The 21146-nt window shown below is 42.4% G+C and overlaps 1 pseudogene; it reads left to right on the top strand.

Annotated features, from left to right (window-relative positions):
• The window catches only part of LOC139704116 (homeobox protein TGIF2-like), a 33114-nt pseudogene extending 29727 nt beyond the window's left edge, over positions 1-3387 (top strand).
• Positions 3388-21146: the final 17759 nt, after the last annotated feature.

Genomic DNA, 21146 nt, shown 5'->3' with positions numbered 1-21146 from the left:
ACTCTTTGTTCTCTACCCTGTTTACCCAAGTGTTTTAAATGAGATAAATCTTTTTCTGCTCAATTTCAGACACTGCTGCAAAATTCCTCTATCCTTGGAGCGCAATTGCATGTTCAAAAGGAAGATGCAGCTGGGTGTGGTGTAATCCCAGCGGCTCAGGGGTCTGAGGCAGTAGGATTGCAAGTTCAAAGCCAACCTCAGCAAAAGTGAGGTGCTAAGCAATTCAGTGAGATCTTGTTTCAAAATAAAATACACTAGGACTGGAAATAGGCCGAGTGCCCCTGAGTTCAGTCTCTGGTCCCCCCTCCAAAAGGAAAATGCAAATGGAATTGACAATCACCAAAATCATTAAAGCCAATGGGTCAAGATGACTAATGTTCTCTTACATAGAAGCAGCAGCAGGGATTAGCAAATCAGTATATCAAGAAATCAACTGTGTAAAAAGAACAGAGAATCTCCTTTTGTCTCATTTCATGCTTGCATTATTGCTCATTCTATTTTCTTTAAGAGACTCAAGAACTCTCTTATCATTTTTCCAATGGTGTGTGCATTCTGTGGCAGAATATCAGGACTAAAATCATTTTCTTTCTTTTTTTAATTTATTTTTAGTTGTTGATAGACCTTTGTTTTATTTATTTATATGCGGTGCTGAAAACTGAACTCAGTGCCTCACACATGCCAGACAAGTTGACTACCACTGATCCCCAGCCCCAGCCCCTGAGATCATTTTATTATATGTGTAATACTAAATGGAATGTCAACTGTATCAATTTATTAAATGGGAAGTTTTCTGTTTTAATGTACAAAATTAAATTCAACAAAACATTCACAAAGCACCAGATAAGCATTGGGAATTCAGGACCCTTGACAGTTTTCCCCACTTCTCAAGCACTAACAATTTATTCTCCTTAGCAAGCAGGCTGATCTCTTCCCCAAGCTAGTAAGAAAGTGGTATATTTCATCTGTAGGTAACTCATTTGCAACAAAGATAGCCCACTCATTTCTATTGCAGCTTAACTTGCCACTAAAATAGACACAGACGTACCATTGTTTACAAGTGCTGCTTCCTTGGAAGGCTGTTAGACAATTGAATTGTTTCCTCCCTGAATTACATTATAATTTCATCAATGAGTTCAATGATCATTTTTGAAATGACAACAATTGGGGGTTTTAATTTTTAAATTTTATGTATGTATTTGTTTATTTGCAATACTGGGAATTGAACCTAGGGCCTTGTGCTTGCTTGCTAGGCAAGCACTGTATCACTGAGCTATACTCACAGCCCTATTTTCAAAATTTTTGACTTTTAAAATGCTCTTGCATTCCTCAGAAAAATTGGAATGGAACTAGCATTTGGCCTTGTTATCCCACTCCACGCTATATACCCAAAGGACTAAAAATCAGCATTATACAATGACACAGCCACATCAATGTTTATAGCAGCTCAATTTACAACAGTTAGGTTATGGAACCAACCTATCCTTCAACAGATGAATGGATAAAGGAAATGTAGTATACATACACAATGGAATATTCTCAGAAGAATGAAATTATGGTAAATGGATGACTCTGTAGACTATCATGCTAAGTAAAATAAAGCCAGTTCTAAAAAACCAAAAGTCAAATGTTCTCTCTGATATGCAGATCTAACAATGGGAGCAGCTATGGAAGTTCAGTGGATTATACAAAGGAGAATGAAAGGAAGGGGGGATGAGAATAGAAAAGTCAACAGAATGAATTGGACATGACTTTCCTAGGTGCATAAATGAATACATGACCAGTGAAACTCCATATCATGTATAACCCACAAAAATGGGATTCTGATTAGTATAAGATGTACTCCATGTAAGTAAAATATGTCAAAATGCATCTACCATTATGTATATCTAAAAGAACAAATTTTAAAAAGAGGAGAAAAAATAAAAATGTAAAATGCTGTTGCATTAATTTGCATACTTATTTAGAGGTGATTATATATGTGTATGCAATTTTCTGATTACTAAGAAGTACATAAAATAAGTATGGACATGCTAGGTGGGCACCAAGGCATAAGCCTGTAATCTCAGCAAGTTGAGAGGCTGAGGCAAGAGGATTGTAAGTTTGAGGCCAGCCTTAGCACCTTGATGAGCTCCTGTTTCAAAACAAAACATTTTTAAAAAGGGGCTAAGAATGAAGCTTAGTGGTCAAGCACCCCTGGGTTCAATTCCCAATACTGGGTTGGGGTCACAGAAATAAAAGAAATACTCAAAACAAAAAAAAAAAAAATGTAAATAATAATATTTTTTTTCCCTTCAACAGCCCAAAATCTAATTATAGAAAGCCAGACATTCAGACTTTAAGCAGTTGATAAACAAGGCAGAAGAAATGATTGAGTGCAGACAATTTACCACACTCACTTAATGGCTTAAAACAGCATGGATGTATTCTCTTAAAGCTCAGGAGGTTAGGGCTGGGGTTGTGACTCAACAGTAGAGCACTCACCTAGCATGTCCAAGGCCCTGGGTTCAATCCTCAGCATCACATAAAAACAAATAAATAAAATAAAAAGGTATTGTGTCCAACTATAACTAAAAAATAAATATTAAAAAAAAAAAAGTTAAGGATATTAGACCTGTGAGCTGTCAGGCCTGGTCGATATGTGTGCAACCCTGGTTCCCCTGTCCCACCCAGAATGCCCAGATGAGGCCAAATGGGTCTAAAAGCCACCAGGAAAACCTCATCTAAGACCCTGTCTAGCTCCTAGGCACCATGTCGGACATGATCTGGGTGGGGACCAAGGCCTTCTCTCCCTGGCTGGCAAGAGGAAGTGCACAGGGAACATGCCCAATGGCTCTTTGAAGATCCTCTGGGACTGGCTGTACTTGCACTACTACAAGCCCTGCCCCTCAATTCAGAAGCTGAGCCTTTCTGGTTAGACCAACTTTTTTTTTTTTGCTGCACATATGTGATTGGTTCATCAACCTCTGGCGGTGTCTTCCCCAGACACGCTTTGGCAGGATGGCAAAGTCCCTAATCAGTTTAGCATTTCCTGTCATGGTGCTAAACCCTGGAAAGTGGCCCTGCCAGGTGGTAATAGCTGCTTACTGTAACAGTGCTGACTGTATCAGTACCAGGTCCATCAGTGTGCTCATTGTCTGTGTGCTCCACACTTGCCCTCCTGACCAGGGCTGAGGCTGGGAACTCCACAGGTGGACTCATCAACACACCACAGTTGATAAACTAGGCAGAAGAAATGATTGAGTGCAGACAGTACCCTCACAGGTAGGAATTAGAGTCAATTGAAAGAACTAGGTCTTCATCAGGAGCAGCAGGACCTGGCACCCTAGATCCTACACATTCCAATCACTTTAGTTTTTGAGAACCCCAAGAAGGCATCAGCCAACAAGGGTGCTCAAGGCTCAAGCCAGCTGTTCTGGGTTCCTGGTTCACTTCCCTTTTATACAGAGGGTCTTCTATAGATCACTGCCAAGCATCAGGACCATCTTCTCTGTCCAGAGGTCTTCCGCAGGATGGTGTAAGCTGGCATCACTGCATTGTGACAGGGACTGCTCTGCTAACTCTGCCAAGTCTCCAGGCCTCCTCAGTGATGAGACAAAAGATCCATAGAAAGGAACAGCCTCAGGCTGGGGTTGTGGCTCAGAGTAGAACACTTGCCTAGCATGTGTGAGGCACTGGGTTCGATTCTCGACACCACATATAAATAAACAAAATAAAGGTCCAAAAAAAAAAAAAAAAAAAAAAAACAAAAAACACCAATCTTGTAAAAAAGAAAAGAAAAGAATTGCTAACTCTAATCAGAGGCAAACAGAAAAGGGAATACAGAGAAATTTGGGGAGGACACTATTCAATCCCCTGTATTCATCAATACCTTTCTAATCAATGAGGTGGTATCATGGAGGGAAGGGAGGTCCAGCCACAAGCCTTCAGGCCACAACAGGAAGCCCAGGTCAAAATGCCTCAAAGAGGGCTCACAAGAACCCCCTCCCTTCCCTCAAACAGAGGCCTGCCTCAGGGGCATAACACAAGGGCTACAAGGGGAGATGCCTGCCTCTGTAATCCATAGCCCAAAGTCCCTGACACACAGCAAGTGATGAGGAGTTTCCAACCACTCAGAATAGCTCCACACAGAAACTTCTGTGGGTCCTGAGGGATGTGGGCTGCTGATAAGTAGAGATGGCTGAGAAGCTGGTTCTCTTTCTCAGGACAAGTACAACAAAGGTTCGGTTATAAATGGCCAGAAAGCATATTTGACAAGACAGGGCTATTGATCAGGAAATAATGCTCTGGTGGAAGCAGCACTCTTTTCAATGAGTAATTAAGATGGTATCACTTGATAACTACTCCAGGGATCATCCCTCTTTCTGCTCAGTGTCATTAATCTGGTGTCATGGCAACAGGCTGGCCTTGAGTTCTCCCTCTGGACCTTTCTTGTGCTAATGTGGCGATCTCCTGCCTCTGCACTGGTGTGTACATCCTTGCAGTTCTTGTTCCCTTAGCAGCAGCAGCAGCAGCAGCAGCAGCAGCAGCAGCAGCAGCACTGGGGTGCTGCAGTCTGGCTGGGCACAATCAGGAGCCACTTGTCAAAAGAAACTAACTTTATTTTTAGAACCAAACACGCCAAACAAACAGCATCTCAGGAAAAACCCCTCAGAGCCTCAACTGCCACCACCGGCTTTCCACACGCCTGTCTCTCCCCCCACAAGCTTCTCTCCACCTTCCACAATCCTCCTGCTCTTGAGGCCGATTGGCTGGGTCACGTGGGCAGAGCCAAAAAGTCCCCCAATGAGCAGCTCCGTGGTCTGAAAGGGCAGGGAAACAGTCCAATGAGCATCACCGCAGAGGAGCCAATCAGCTAGATGTTGCTGGGGCCGAGGAGCCAATCAGCTAGATGTTGCTGGGGCCGCTGTGAGCCAATCATCAGCCGGCAGCTGGATTGCTGGCAGCTGGAAGTTTGCTGGGGCCCCTTCGGCTGTGGCTCTCAACATCTCCCCCTCTCTGTTTAAACAACAAGCATGTGGCTTAGGGACCGTGCCTGTTAGGCAGTCCAATTCAACATATGGTCCTTACCCGTCATCGGATGAACTGACCTCTAGGCGTCAGCCTCCTGTCTTAGGTTGGTACCACTGCAATTGGATCATACCCGTCACTGACTACCGGTCCAGCATACAGCTATACTTGTGGATAGGCCTTTGCACCAGTGGGGGGGTGAGGTTCTTTGCCTCACCTCTGTTGGCCCCCAAATTTTAGACCATCACTAGTAGAGGAGGATGCAAAATGCCATGACATTAAGCCAATTGAGGGCTCCTTTGAAAAATTGTACCACCGGTGACATCATCAGCAAAAATACCCCTACACTACCACAAGTCGCTGCACCAACAGATAGTTCAAAATGCATACAGGTGAGCTCACAATGTGTCCAGGCAAGTTCTGCAAGCAGTTCAGTGATGGCTATTGTAGAAGGTGTAGATTGGTTTTATCTTTGACTTCACCAGCACTGGGATGAAGATAGGAATTCTGGCAATAATGGCTAAAGAAAAAATTATGTAACATTACAGAAGGCACTAAAAGAAAACAATTTTCTTAACAATTTACATTGTCTTTAAGAGAATTATTAAATATAATGAAAAGGAAAGGTGAAAGTAAACAAACAGATCTGTTAACCTTCTTTTTTGTTTACATATTAAAACAATCCTCAACAGTTGTTTACCCAATTTAAATTAAACCATATAAATCACGTGAAAAAAAAAAAAAATTTGGATCCATTTTATCATGAGCGCTCATCATATATGATATATGGACATTCAAACATATAACACAAAACACAAGTGTGCACACATAACATAATACATACAACACATAACATTATAGTAAAGGCCTTATAACTTTTTACAGGTGAAATCTCCATTGCAATGTTTAAAAACTCTATAGTCAAAAAATAGAACTGATCAGCAAAACATTAACCTAGGTCTGTATGAGCTCAAAAAACAAAATAGAACTTCATGATATGGCAAAGGGCAATAATAAAATAGATATTGAAAAAAGCATCCTGGTTCTGTTGCAGATGTAAGAATAGCCAAACTGGAGTTTTGGATATCAGTTGTTATGGATTTGAGCCAAATCATCTTCTTTTTGGTCTGTAGAAATCGCTTTAGTTAATCTTTCTGGAATCCAAATCGGCTGCTGTTCTCCCTGTGGAAACACACAAACAGACCCCCGACTCCAGACAATTACTGGGTCAGGACCTTTCCATTGTCCTGTTAGAATATCCTTCCAAAGTACCTTGGGCTTATGTACATTTTTTGGACACATATGTCTTTCCGCAGCACTAAGTCCTGATGAATCCAAATTTAAAAAGTTTAGAGTAAAAAGGGTTATTTTAAGTTTATCTTTGGGGAATATATACCCCTTCCCAATTCCTTCTTTTTGCTTTAATAAGTACATTTTAATAGTTTGATGAGCTCTTTCAACTATGCCTTGTCCCTGTGGATTGTATGGGATTCCTGTTATATGAGTAATGCCAAATGTTGAGCAAAATTGTTTAAAAGAGGTAGAAGTATAACCAGGGGCATTATCTGTTTTTAACTGTTTTGGAACACCCACAGTGGCAAAATTTTGTAAGCAATGAGCTATAACATCTTTAGTTTTTTCTCCGGCATGAAGGGAGCCCATCAAAAATCCAGAAGAAGTATCAACTGTAACATGCAAATATTTTAATTTTCCAAATTCTGGCAAGTGTGTGACGTCCATCTGCCAAATATGGTTAGGTATCAATCCTCTAGGATTGACTCCAAGATTAACTTGTGGTAAAAAGGTCACACAATTTTGACATTGTTTTATTATTTGTCTAGCTTGTTCCTTAGTTATTTTAAAATGCTTTTGTAAAGTATTAGCATTGACATGGAACTTTTTATGAAAATTTATAGCTTCTTCTAGTGTAGAGAAAATATGTATGTCATGTGTAGTTTTATCTGCTAAATCATTGCCCAAACTAAGGGCTCCAGGCAATCCTGTATGTGCCCTGATATGTCCTATAAAGAATGGATCTTTTCTGTCCCAGATTAGACTTTGTATAGTGGAAAGCAAAGAGAAAACAGTAGAAGAAGGGGAAATCCTACCAGCATCTTCAAGAGATACTATAGCATTAACTACATACTGACTATCAGAAAATAAATTAAATACAGAATCTTTAAACATCACAAAAGCTTGTAAAACTGCATTAAGCTCTACCTTTTGAGCTGATTGTTTGGGTACTAAAAATGTAAAAGTTTGATCAGGGGTAACTACTGCTGCTGTACCATTATTTGACCCATCAGTGAATATATTTGGAGCATTCATGATAGGTGTTTTTCTTGTCATTTTTGGAAAAATTACAGGATGCAATGCCCAAAAAGACAATAAAGGATTAGATGGTAAGTGGTTATCAAATGAAACATTAGATTTGCACATGATTATTGCCCAAGTATTTAACTCATTAGCTAACTCATCAATTTGATTCATAGTATATGGAGTAATAATTTTATTGGGAGAAATTCCAAACACTCCCTTTGCTGCTTTTATTCCTTTGAGTATTAATTGTCCTACAGCCTCAGGATACCTAGTAAGAATAGTGTTGGGAGAATAAGATAAATGTATCCATAATAATGGACCTTCTTGCCAAAATACTCCTGTAGGAATATTTTTTGTTGGTAGTACAATAAATAATAAAGGCAAACTTATATCAATTCTATCCAAATGCATATTTTCCATATATGTTTCAATGATTTTTAATGCCTTTCTTGCTTCAGGCGTTAACATTCGGGGTGAATTTGGATCTGATGGACCTTTTAGGATATCAAATAAAGGTCCCAACTCTCCTGTTGGTATACCTAAATAAGGCCTTATCCAATTTATGTCTCCTAATAACTTTTGAAAGTCATTAAGTGATTTGAGTTGATCTACTCGTATTTGAATTTTTGGTGGACGGACCATGGTTGAGGATAATAGAACTCCTAAATAATTAATTGGAAAATTTAATTGTACTTTATCTATTGCTATCTCTAGATTATAATTTTTTAATAAGTTTGTAAGTGTGGCATAACATTCTAGCAATGTGTTTTTATCTTTGTGTGCTAATAATACATCATCCATATAGTGAAATATTTGTAGTTCAGAATTTTGATTTCTAAGTGGCTGGATTGCTTTGTTAACATAAATTTGACACATAGTTGGGCTGTTAGCCATCCCTTGAGGGAGTACTTTCCATTCATATCTCTGATCAGGACCTTCATGATTCAGTGCAGGGATAGTAAATGCAAAACGTGGACTATCCTCAGGATGAATTGGAATTGAAAAAAAAACAATCTTTAATATCTATAACTAAAACATACCAGGTTTTTGGCAAAGCAGACAACTGAGGAATCCCTGATTGAGCAGGTCCCATAATAACCATCTCATTATTAATGGCTCTTAAATCTTGCAATAATCTCCATTTACCAGATTTCTTTTTGATGACAAAAATGGGAGTATTATGGGGAGATACAGAAGGTTGTATATGTCCTTCTGCTAATTGTTGTTTGACCAGGTCATGGGCTGCTTGTATCTTTTCTTTAGTCAGGGGCCACTGAGGAACCCACACTGGTCTTTCTGATTTCCAAGTAATTTTTATTGTCTCAGTGGCCCTTTCTGAAAATCCAACCCAGGTCTGTCTGTTCCTTGATCTATTTGTATTGGTGCTGCTATACCTTGTTCTTGTTTTTCTAATCTTTTTCCTTTCCTAAAACCTTGTCTAGTCATAATAGTGGGTGCATTTTGGTTGATGTTATTTGTTAATGTCAAACCTAATTGATCTAGGACATCTCGTCCCCATAAATTTACGGGAAGATGATCCAATACATATGGCTGTATAGTTCCTTCACATCCTTCAGGATCCTTCCAATCTAATACCATTGCACTTCTATGGGGATTAGTCGCCACTCCTAGGCCTCGAAGCGTTTGAGTGGCTTGTTGTAATGGCCAATGTTTTGGCCATTCTTGACGAGAGATGATGCTAAGGTCTGCACCTGTATCCAGTAGCCCATTAAATTCATGTCCTTGAATATTTAGTTTTAGCATGGGGCGAGAATCTAAATTTAAAGAAAGCATAGCCCAATCTACACCTGTGGAACCTAATCCCTTGGAACCTCTTTCTACAGTACGACTGGAAAATTTATCATGTAGGCTGGGTATTATTAGTAACTGTGCTATTCTATCTCCTGGTGAAATTACTGATATACCCTTTGGAGAACTGGCTATAATTTTTATTTCACCTTCATAATCGGGATCAATTACCCCAGGACTTATCATAAGTCCTTTTAGAGTAGAAGAGCTGCGTCCCAATAATAAGCCTACTGTTCCTTTGGGAAGAGGTCCTTTCACCCCTGTGGGAATGATTTGAACTCCCATCTCTGGAGTTAGTACTGCTCTGGCGGAAGCGCAGATGTCCAACGCTGCGCTCCCTCTGGTTTGTCTGATGAGGGATCTGATGGACAATGTGTCCTGGGCACTACCCTGATGGGGTTGCTGGGTTCCTCCAGTGCTCCGTATATTTGTGGTTTTGGGCCCCGGAGCATTGGGCCCCCTTGTCTATTTTTTGGCAATGGAGCCTGATGCCTTTCTCCACGATATCGTGGATAAACACCTGGTCCTTGTTCGTTTTTTGATAATGGAGTACCCTCTATGGTGGTTTGAGAACGGCATTCATTAGCCCAATGTCTCCCTCTACGGCATCGTGGGCAAATACCTGGTATTCTACTCCTTGGATACCTAGTTTTGTTAAACCCTCCTCCAATGGGGCACTAGTAGAACTTGTGGGGAACTTGCTAGAATCTCAGAAGCTCAGAAGCTCAGACCCCACCCCAGCATCAGAATCTGACCTTAGCAGCATCCCCAGATGATTCAGAGTCACAGTCAAGTTCAGAAAGCACTGCCAGATAGAGACTTCCCTTGAAGAACACCAGCAACAGCTTCATGCAGAGGTTTCTCTTCTGAAGAGCCACCTTTTTTTCTTTTAGTGAGCCTTGCAGGCCTGTCAAGATTTCAACAAAGAGTATGAGAGAGACACTGTTTATACTGTAAGGAGAAAGCCTGGGAATGTAGCCTGGGACTCTGGACTGTAAATCTGGAATCATATCCAGCTGTATAAAGCAGAGGAGGCTGTTCCAGAATCTGGACCAAACAAATGACAAAGCAAGCTCCATTCCAGCCAGGCTACAAGAGGATGCATCACAGCAATGAATTTCTTGTCTAAACACTGACCTAAGAATGTTCATGAAAAAGTGTTGCTATCCTAGAGAATCAAGTTTGAAGGATTTTCCTCCATTCCTAGAAGGCATAGGAAAGGCCACAAGGCAGGTCTCTACAATCATAATGAAATGAGAAAGAAGCCAATTCCCTGGATACTTTCATTCCTCCTAGTGGGAGTAGATCTAATCCTCAACGGTGTAATAGGGAGAAGTTCATCACAATGTAAGTGAGTCTCCTGACACCGCTTATCCAATTGAACCTTAAAGTCCTGTTCATCCAGAACTCCGCAGTCTATAGACAGTATGTAACTTCCATCTGATGTTTACACTCTTGGTCAGTAATCATATCACCTCTGCCCAAAAGCTGGCCCATTGTCTGAGCCAACAATTATTGGGACACCAAATCTGAGAATAATTTCCCAGAGAAGCATCCTAGTATCTCCCTAGCCTTTTCAGTGCGGGTGGGAAAGGCTTCCACCCAGTCAGAGTATGAACACACAAGAACCAAAAGTTATTTATAGCCCCCTGAGCATGTAGTTCAGTGAAGTTTACTTCCAAGTCTTCAAAAGATGCTCCTCCTATAGTTTGGATTCCTGTTGGGAGCTCTGGCCCCTGCAAGGATTGTTGTGAGCACAAACTTCACATTGTTTGCAGATCATCCAGGTGTTGCTTGTGAGCCAGGGGACATAGAACTGTCTCAAATGCTGTATGTGAAGCCACATTTAAAGATAGGTAGTTAGTGTAGTTAGGTAAATCGGGTCTAATATCCAGTAAAATAAAAAATGAAGGCCATGTTGAGAATGGAGCCCAGGAAAGCAGAGCAGCACTTGGGGAAATTGAAATGTTAATGTTCCCAAGGCCCAGAGCCCATTCTAAAGGAATGTTAAAGAAGCAGCTCCCAGCAAACTGGGAAGTACTAGTCAAAGGCAGCCCCAGGCCCTTCCTGCCCAGATTACTCCTCTGGCCCATCTACCCCTCACCTTTAGTCTTCTCACCTACATTCTATCACTGCAAGATAACAGAACAAAGGACAGAAATGTGGGAAAGATGAAAGAAGACCTTAGCTATAATCCCTTCCACAGATTCCACCTCTTGGTTACCCTTCTTCCTCCAGGGAGAAGTCTTTTCTGCTGTCCTTAATAAAGTTTCTACTTTCCACTCTAAACTTGCCTGGGTGTGCTTCTCTGGTGTTATACTTCAGCATTGCGGAAGCAAGGACTCATCACCTGTAAACAGCGGTAACATAGGTCCAACATGTTTTCCTGCGAAACTGTCTGATAAAGGCTGGGGCTAGAATCTCCGGGATAGCTATTCCGGCCATCAGAAAATCTCCACCATCCACCTAGGAGAAAAGTTTCTTTTTTCAGTCTTAAATCACTTACTTTCATGTTGGGAGTATGTTGGCTCCTATTCTGTTAGCTAGTCAGCTAGACAGAAGGGCAGCATTTAAACCTGGGACTGGATTTTCTTCCCATTTCTTTCAGATAGCTAACCTGGCCTCTCTGTCAACTCTCTGGTGCCTGAGAAACCACAGTGTTTCCCTTTCGATGACATTGGCAATATATAATCACAACCTTCCTGGGAGCCCACAGTGCATCCAAAAGTTTAAGAATTTCTTGCCCATACATTATGTCCCTTTTTTTCTCTCCTAATTAGCATACATAAGGCCCTATGAACATGAAGGGTAGCCAACACATATTTTGAGTCTATGTAAATATCCACACAGACTCCTGCTGGCAACTGAGGTGCTTGAATCAAAGCAATAAGTTTTACTTTTTGTGCTGAAGTTCCCTGAGGCAGAGGTTCTGCCTTGACAGTGGAGTCCAGAGTGACCATTGTATATCCAGCAAAACATACCTCATCTTTTATAAAACTGCTTCCATCTGTGAAGAACTCTGCATCAGCGACTTTGAGAGGCTGGTCTGTTAGGTCTGGTCTGCTGGAGAACACTTCATCCATGACCTCAACACATATGTGATCAGGTTTTCCAGGTCCAATGGGCAACAAAGTTGCTGGGTTTAGAGTTCTGAGGACCTCGACGTGGATACGTGGATTTTCACATATCATGCCCTGATATTTGACCATTTTTTCATTAGTCAACCAATAGTGTCCTTTATATTCTAACAATGTCAAAATTGAATGAGGAACTCTGACAACCAGCTCTTGTCCCATGGCCAGTTTATCAGCTTCCAATACCAGAAGAGCTGTGGCTGTAAGGGCCCGTAAACAAGGTGGCCAGTCCTGGGCTACAGAGTCCAGCTGTTTAGACAAATAGGCCACTGGAGGGTTCCATGTCCCCAGCATCTGAGTCAAAACTCCCATAGCCACTCCAGACCTATCATGGACATACAGAAAGAAAGGCTTTGTGAGGTCAGGGAGCCCTAATCCAGGTGCACCGGTGAGTGCTTGTTTAATGTCTTCAAAGGCCTTTTGCTTAGTTGGCCCCCATATTAGACGATCCTGTTCTCCCCTCTTTGTGGCTTTATAGAGAGGTTTTGTCTTAACTGAAAGATGGGGATCCATATATGGCTGAACTCAGTAGCCCCCAAGAATTCTCTAGTCTGATGGCAGGTTGAAGGGACTGGAATTGAGCAGATCTCCTGTTTCTTTTGAGGCCCAGTGGTTGTTCTGTTCTATTGCTGAGTCAGATGGTGACTAAGCTATTTGACTTTTTCTTGATAGATGTGGACTTTTACGTTAGAGTCCAGTGCTGTCACAAAGATGGTGTACTCAAGCACCTGGGAGGAACTGTCATTTAGGGAAGGGAGGCATATATAGAGCCTCTGGTGCTTTAAGATGCAGGATTTTATTTTATTTTATTTTATTTTAGTTATCTCCCAGTGCAGGATCTTGGCTGCTAGGATTCTCCAACTCTTAAATCTAATGTAAATCTTAACAGAGACTGATGACCTGGGACATCATTTGTGTAAAAGCCACTTATGTCAATCTCATCGTGGGCTGTCTGCCAAGGATGGAGGTCAGTGGTGGTACCAGTGTGGCAGCCACATTGTGCCCATCTAGGTGTTGCTCCTTGACTGTGTGGCTTTCTCCTCCTGCCAGGTGGAAGCCTGCTCTAATTGTCCATAGTAGCTGCCCCGCTTGTGTTTTTGTTCAGTATGCCTGGGTGCATGGGGCTCTGTGGCCCTTCCTGCTGGTGGCTCCCAGCATGTGGCTTGGAGCCAGGGTGGCAAGTCCTTTTGGAGTGAGCACCCTATGGCCCACTATCTGCTGTTAACATGAACATATTCATGGTTCATTTGGAGGCTTGCAGCACCTGAGTCCTCCTGAGGTGCTGGGTCCCGTGCATCAGATGCAGTTGGGTGTCTATGGGACCCCTGCCATATTCGTCAATCATCAACTTCCAAGCAAGTGGGAAGAAACTGAAAGGAGGGGCTGGGACCAAAGGCTGGAGGAAAACATTCACTCCTTCTCTGTTCAAGGCTTAGCATTTGAGCATGACAGTGGGTGCTCTCCTGCTGGGGCCACTGGAGGCTTCCTATTTTTCTGGCCACGCTTTTTTTTCCTTGTAAACATTTGGACCATTGGCTTTGTTCTAGTGAGACACCCCCCCCCCCCCTTTGAGTGACCTCTGGGTTTGTGGTGAGGGCCACTGTAAGAAGATCCATCCTCCTCTTCATCTTTTTGGTCTGCCTGTCTTTGAGTCTCTGGATCTCGATCGATGAAAACTGTGGTGGCCACCTTAATCAGCTCATTGGCACACTTCTTAGTAAAGCCCTCTAGGATTGTAATTTTTGGCAAATGGCTCTCTGAGCCTGTCCCACTAAGGCTGCATTGATCACCTGTTGCTTGCACCTGTGCATTTCTTTACTGACAAACTTGCATTGCGGCTGTTACACTTGTATGTGCCCCTCCTCCCCCGGGCACCTCTGGGCAGAGAGAGGGGCGGCAGCGGAGGTGGCCTGGACATTTAGCTCTGAGTCAGTTGGGCACATCTCTTTTGATTATTGCTGCCAGAGAAATGTTCAGGGCTATGGAGGGTACGACAGGGAGATGCTAGAGCAGCGGGAGGCTTATCTCAGCTCTGATTGTCTGCAGATGTGCTGGGCTTAGGCTGGGGCTCAGGGCTGGCTCTGATTCCTTCTAACTCTTGGGCACAGACAGTGTGTTTTGTTCTCTTTTTACTTTTCTTTTAGAGTTTCTATGAGGGCTTCTTGACATCTCTTCATTTTTAGACCTTCTTCTTTGTTGAGGCCCTGTCCTAGGTCTGGATAACGGGCTGCATCAGATCAGTCATGGCCCAAGCTTTCTCCATGTAGGAGGGAGTATGATTTTTCCAGCTTATGAGCTCAGTGGTGGTGAAAGGCTCGCACACAAAACTGCCTTGTCTCCCTCAGACATTTCCCTTCTGGTCAACATGGGTATGTCCTTTAGTCCCTTGCAGGGGCATCTGGAGAGTTCTCATCTGAGTTGTGGCTATGGTCTCGGGACAAATCTCCCACCTTCATCTTTGGAGGTGAAAGAGTCTTTGGTCCTAGGAAGCCTTTAGCTCTGAGGACATCACAGAGGAAGGAATAGCCAGTATTGGGGGCCATCATTTGTTGCCTCTGAGGACAAGGGGGCTGAAAGGAGAGTCTGTTGTCCCAGTGGTCTTGGCAACATTGGGTAGAGTGGCACATAAGGTCTTGGGTCGTCTTCTGGCTCACAGGAAAAACTGTTTGCCTTCCTCTTTCCTAGTCAGATTTTCTGTTTAGCTGCTTTCCTCTGGGTCTTAGAGATGCTCCTGGTGAACATCAGCTTGGACTGTCCATCTAGACAGGCTCTCAACCAAGGGGGCTGTTTCTGAACTATCTCTTGCAAGCAATCAATATTAGCAAATTGGTTCAGGGGTTCCAACAACAATCAAAAGGATCTCAGCAATGACTCTCTCTTCTAAAGATCCATCTGGTGGCCAGCCCACATCTTGGGTGGGCCATTCTAATTCACAGAGTATACAACCTTTGTGGAGTGAGTTTCACTCCACAGTTACCAGGAAAACCTTCCTAAAGGTTTCTAACACACGTCAGAAGGCTCAGTTTCCTTAGTGTGCCTCCCATGTTCCACCCTGCATCGGTGGAGCACACTTTAGAACAAAACACGCTTAGGACAAGAGTTGCTTCATCCATCTCCTGCCACTCCTCTCATGGGGACTTAGGGCCCTCTTAGCCTTGCAAGTCGGTATCAACCGCTGACCTGGAGCTTTCACCTGGATGTTGGTGGGTGAAATTCCGCCATAGACTGTATGAGGTGCCACGGAACCGCGGATCAGGACTCTGCACTTGCTTTGGCCCTCGGGTTGGGTCGGAACCCTTCCCTTTGTCTGTCTCATTCACAAAGTTTCACACACTTTCCCACAGACATGGCCAGGACAGAATTTCTATACCGCCCAAATTCCAATAATTCCAAACCAAACAAAAAGGGAGTCACGGTTTCCCCTCTGCTCGCTGTCCCTGAACAGAGACTACTCTGGCGACTCCCCGGGTTCATTTCAGCTTCAACTAGTTTGGACAGTACTCGGGACCCAACAGAGGTTGATCTGTTGTAGGGACAAACGAGGCAAGGCAAGGCACCGAAGATGGCAGGAAACAGTTTTATTTGGCTGCAGCCAGGTTCAGAGGGTACAGCCTTTGCTGTAATCAATCAATTCCCTGAACCTCGAGTTCAGGGAGTTTCAGCGTTTTATACCCAGCGTGTAAGGGGAGGGTCTCAGAAGTTCACAGTCTGCAGAAGTTGACATAAAAGCAGCTTTTTCTTTCACTGTTTTGGTCAAGTTAACTCTTCAAGGACAACACCTGAGAAGGGGAGAGCTTCTTTTCCCCTTTTTTCCTCTCCCTGCCAGTTGTTACCAAGGAACCCAATTGTAACTTATCTTAAAAATATAGACATCTCTGTGAAGCCCAGCTCAAGGCCAGAGGCCTTGTTTGCACATTTCTTCAAAGTACTATACTGAATATGTTTGTGAAAAACTAGTAAGGGGGTGTCCAGCACCTGGAGTGCTGCTACCTTCTCTGCCAGTGGCCAAGTAAAACAGGGCAACAAGAATATAGGAAGTTTATCTACATTGAACTCTTTTGCAGAGACTCTTTTGCTGACAGTCCTAAAATCAGCCATGGTAAAGATTTCTGGAGAAGCCCAGTTAAGACCTTCCTGTGGAGAGAGGGGGTGCCACTTCAATGCTTCAGGGTCTGAGCTGTGGTCTTATTAGAAAACCTGTGGGTGTTCTGGCTGTTCTGGGAACATCCCTTCTCCCCCTAGATTGTGACCTGTGCTTCAACTCCTGTTGAACTGGGTGGCACTTTTGGAAATTCGTATACTATGCTGAGCATTCTCTTCAGGTCCTAGGTGTCTTGTTGCTAAATTTAGATGCAGCCTGCTCTTTCTTTCCTTTGTCTTTTTTGTCTTGTGAAGGAGAATCAGAATTCTTTGGTTGCCCACTCAACCCCTCCCTACCTCTCCTGACTCTGATTGGTCTGTGGTTCTCTGAACTGTCCTGCTCTGCCCACTGTCTGTTAAGGTATCTGCTTCTATTGCCCTTTGCTGTTTGGATTTTTCTGTGGGTGACCCTCAACTGACCTAAGGTCTGCAGCTTCAATGTACTCCTTGTTGGCCCCTTATAGTTCTTTTTTGCTTTTTGGTATTGGGGATCAAATATGCCTCACAATCCTAGGCAAGCACCCTACCACTGAGCTATGCCCCTAGCACCTTAGTAGAGCTTCTTAATGTTTGTGCCTCTGTATCATTTAGAAAATGAAATAATTTTATTTTACTAAATTGTGAAAACAAAGAGTTTATTTTAAAATTCAAGTGATGTAGAAAGGTCTCATTAGGAAGTAGTCGTGGAAATCATAGTCTAATGTGACTCCAGTATTAATATTTTCATAGTTAATTTGAGGTTATCACCCTGGATTTGTGTTTTCCATGCACATATAACACATAAATTTACCTGAATGAACTCACATTTTGTTCCCTGGTATTTTAAAATTTTGATTCTTATTTATTTATTTATTGGCACCAGGAATTGAACCCAGGGGCACTTAACCACTGAGACACATCCCCAGCCAATTTTTAATTTTTTAATTAGAAACTGTGTCTCACCAAGTTGCTAAGGGCCTCATAAGTTGCTGAGACTGGCACTGAATTCTCAGTCCTCCTGCCTCTGCTCCCCTAGTGGTTGACCTCCAAACATGAGCCTCTGCTCTTGGCCTGTGGGTGACCTTCTAAGAAGGGCTTTAAAGTCCAGTGTGGAGAGAGATGCTGAATCTAGCACAAACTGCTGGCCTTTCATTCCCTTGTGAACACAAGGGTGGTGGTACCTGCACCATGTACTTCTTCAGTGGAGTGGAGGGATTATAATTTAAAAATTTTAGCATGAGATTGATCTCTTTTTAGGTGCAAAGGGATGGAAACTATCCTTAGGTCTCAGGGTCTGAACTGTCTTATTAGAAAAACTGTGGGTGTTCTGGCTGTTCTGGGAACATTCCCTCTCCCCCTAGATTGTGATCTGTGCTTCAACTCCTGTTGGACTGGGGGGGGGGGGCTCTGGAAATTTACATTATTTGCATAGAATACTATGCTGAGCACTCCCTTTAGGTCCTCAACATCTTGTTGCTAAATTTAGCAGCCCGCTCTTTCTTTCCTTTGTCTTTTTTGTCTTGTGAAGGAGAATCAGAATTCTTTGGTTGCCCACTCAACCCCTCCCTACCTCTCCTGACTCTGATTGGTCTGTGGTTCTCTGAACTGTCCTGCTCTGCCCACTATCTGTTAAGGTATCTGCTTCTATTGCCCTTTGCTGTTTGGATTTTTCTGTGGGTGACCCTCAACTGACCTAAGGTCTGCACAGCTTTAATCTCCTCCTTGTTGCCCCTTATAGTTCTTTTTTGGCTTTTTGGTATTGGGGATCAAATATGCCTCAAAATCCTAGGCAAGCACCCTACCACTGAGCTATGCCCCTAGCACCTTAGTAGAGCTTCTTAATGTTTGTGCCTCTGTATCATTTAGAAAATGAAATAATTTTATTTTACTAAATTGTGAAAACAAAGAGTTTATTTTAAAATTCAAGTGATGTAGAAAGGTCTCATTAGGAAGTAGTCGTGGAAATCATAGTCTAATGTGACTCCAGTATTAATATTTTCATAGTTAATTTGAGGTTATCACCCTGGATTTGTGTTTTCCATGCACATATAACACATAAATTTACCTGAATGAACTCACATTTTGTTCCCTGGTATTTTAAAATTTTGATTCTTATTTATTTATTTATTGGCACCAATAAATAAATTGGAATTGAATCCAGGGGCACTTAACTACTGAGCCACATCCCCAGCCCATTTTAAAATTTTTATTTAGAGACAGGGTCTTGCAAAGTTGCTTAGGGCCTCACTATGTTGCTGAGGCTAGCTTTGAATTTACACTCCTGCAGCCTCAGCCTCCAGAGCCACTGGGATTACATGCCTCTGCCATTGCACCTGGCTTGTTCCCTGCTGCCTTATGTGACAGTTTGTCTTAAGGTTTTTCATGTCAGTAAATGGAAACATGAATAACTTAAAAAAATTGTGGAGCATTTTTTTTCTTTTTGTATTTATTTATTTATTTTTAGTTTTGATGGACATAGTAACTTTATTTTATTTATTCATTTCTATGTGGTGTTGAGGATGGAACCCAATGCCCCATACACGTGATGGGAGCCCTCCTTCACTGAGAAGGAAGCCCTGGAGCATTTTCAATATTCACAAAAGTTGAGAGATTGTGCTTTTGCCACTTTTCACCTCTTCAATAATTCTCCATGCATGGCCAGCAAAACCATTGCATTGAATGTTCTATTGTGTACCTCTCAAAGTTAAGTTCTCACAAAGACTTAAGACTATCGGGGCTCAAGCGGTAGCGTGCTTGCCTGGCATGCGTGCGACCCGGGTTCGATCCTCAGCACCACATACAAAACAAAGACGTTGTATCTGCCGATAACTAAAAAATAAATATTAAAATTCTCTCTCTCTCTCTTTAAAAAAAAAAAAAAAAAGACTTAAGACTATCAACAGTAATTCATTACTATTGTCACACTGGTGGTGTTTGGATTTTCTTAGTTGTCTCAAAACATGAAAAGTTTGTTTGCCTCATGGTCTAAATAGTTTCCCAAAGGCTGAGTGATATTTTGTTTGGATGCACTCTAATTTACTCCATCCTATTGAGGGAGTGGTGATGCCAGAAGTGTGCCATTAGTGTGCTGAAACTTATCTCCTAGGGGGAGGACCCTTCCACCCTTTGACCCTGGGGGTGGAGTCCACACCCCAGGATATAGCTGTGGCTATGTAAAGGAAGTCCCAAAGTGATTCTCCGTTTTGTGAAGAGCCTGCAGGAAGGTGTCTTAAGCAATTTGGAAGCAGTCTTCAATCTCCAACTTCTACCCCTGCAAAACGGTAAGAAATAAATGGTTGTTTGCAAGGTAGAGATGCCATGGGGTCTTGTTTTAGAAGCCTGAATGAGCCAAAGCTTGGATATTTCCTCATAGTAGTCTGCCGTTGTTTGTTTAAACTAGTTTTGCTAATGGGGATTGAGCCTAGGACTACTTTATCACTGAGCTACATCTCCAAAATATATTTTTAGTTGTCAATGAATCTTATTTTACTTTTGTATATGTGGTGCTGAGAATTGAACTCCACATCTCACACATGGTAGGCAAGCGCTCTACCACTGAGCCACAATCCCGGCCCCCTCAGTCCATTTTTGTTATTTATTTTACTTTTTATTCTGAGTTAATAGGGTCTCACTGACTTGCTTGAGATTGGCCTAAAATTGGTATCCTCTAGTCTCGTGCTCCTGAATACTTGGGATCTACTCATGCGCTAGTTCGCCCACATTATTTGCCCTTATTTAAGCGAGTTTGTGGAATATATTTGTTGAATTGGCCCGAACTCTTCAAAATGAGTTTGTGGAAGTGGAATCGCTGGTCCAGCAACAGGGTTGTGAGTCTTTGCATTTCTGCCGGTTCAGTAGGTAGACTTCCTTTGTATTTTGTTCAGCACCTGGGTGGTAGAACATTTTTGTCTTTTTATATTTTGGGGGGTCCCGGGGTTTGAACCCCAGGGAGATTAATTACTGAACCACTTTCCCAGGTGGTTTTTTATATTTTATTTAGAGACAGGGTCTGGCTAAGTTGCTTAGGGCCTTGCTAAATTGCTGAGACTGGTTTTGAATTGGTACTCCTGCCTCAACATCCTGAGCTCTGCTGAGATTATGGAGTGTGTGCCACCTTGCCCAGCCAGTCTTTTCTTTTAATTGCTTTTTGGTTCTTTTTTTTTTTTTTTTTGCCAGTACTAGGAATTAGACCCAGAGGTGTTCTACCACTGAGCTTTATCCCTGGCCTTTTTAAATTTTTTATTTAGAGGCAGGCTAGCTTGGAACTTTTCATCCTACTGCCTCACCTCCAAAAGTAGAGTTATTTCATATTTGTTGTTGTTGTTTGTTTTCTTTTTCTGGAAGAGGGTCTTCCTATGTTGTCCTAAAGTTCAGGGTTCAAGTTGTCCTCCTGCCTCAGCTTTCTGAGCAGCTGAGACTACAGGCTGGTACTTTCTGGGTCCAGGTTTAGGCGTTTGTTTTTTATTTTCCTTATGATTTTCATCCAAATAGAGGTTTGACTCCAGTTGGGTGAAGTTTTCATCATTTCAGGAAAGTTTTGCAGTTTTATAATTGTAGAGCTTGCATGAGAGTTTATTCCTAAGTGTTTTATTATATATATTTTAGAGAGAGAGAGAGAGAGAGAGAGAGAGAGAATTTTGTAATATTTATTTTTTAGTTCTCGGCGGACACAACATCTTTGTTCGTATGTGGTGCTGAGGATCGAACCCGGGCTGCACGCATGCCAGGCAAGCGTGCTACCACTTGAGCCACATCCCC

The sequence above is a fragment of the Marmota flaviventris genome, unplaced genomic scaffold (assembly GCF_047511675.1).
Source record: "Marmota flaviventris isolate mMarFla1 unplaced genomic scaffold, mMarFla1.hap1 Scaffold_296, whole genome shotgun sequence".
NCBI lineage: Eukaryota > Metazoa > Chordata > Mammalia > Rodentia > Sciuridae > Marmota > Marmota flaviventris.
Note: the sequence above shows the minus strand (reverse complement) of the source record. Positions and strands in the feature narration are given on the sequence as shown.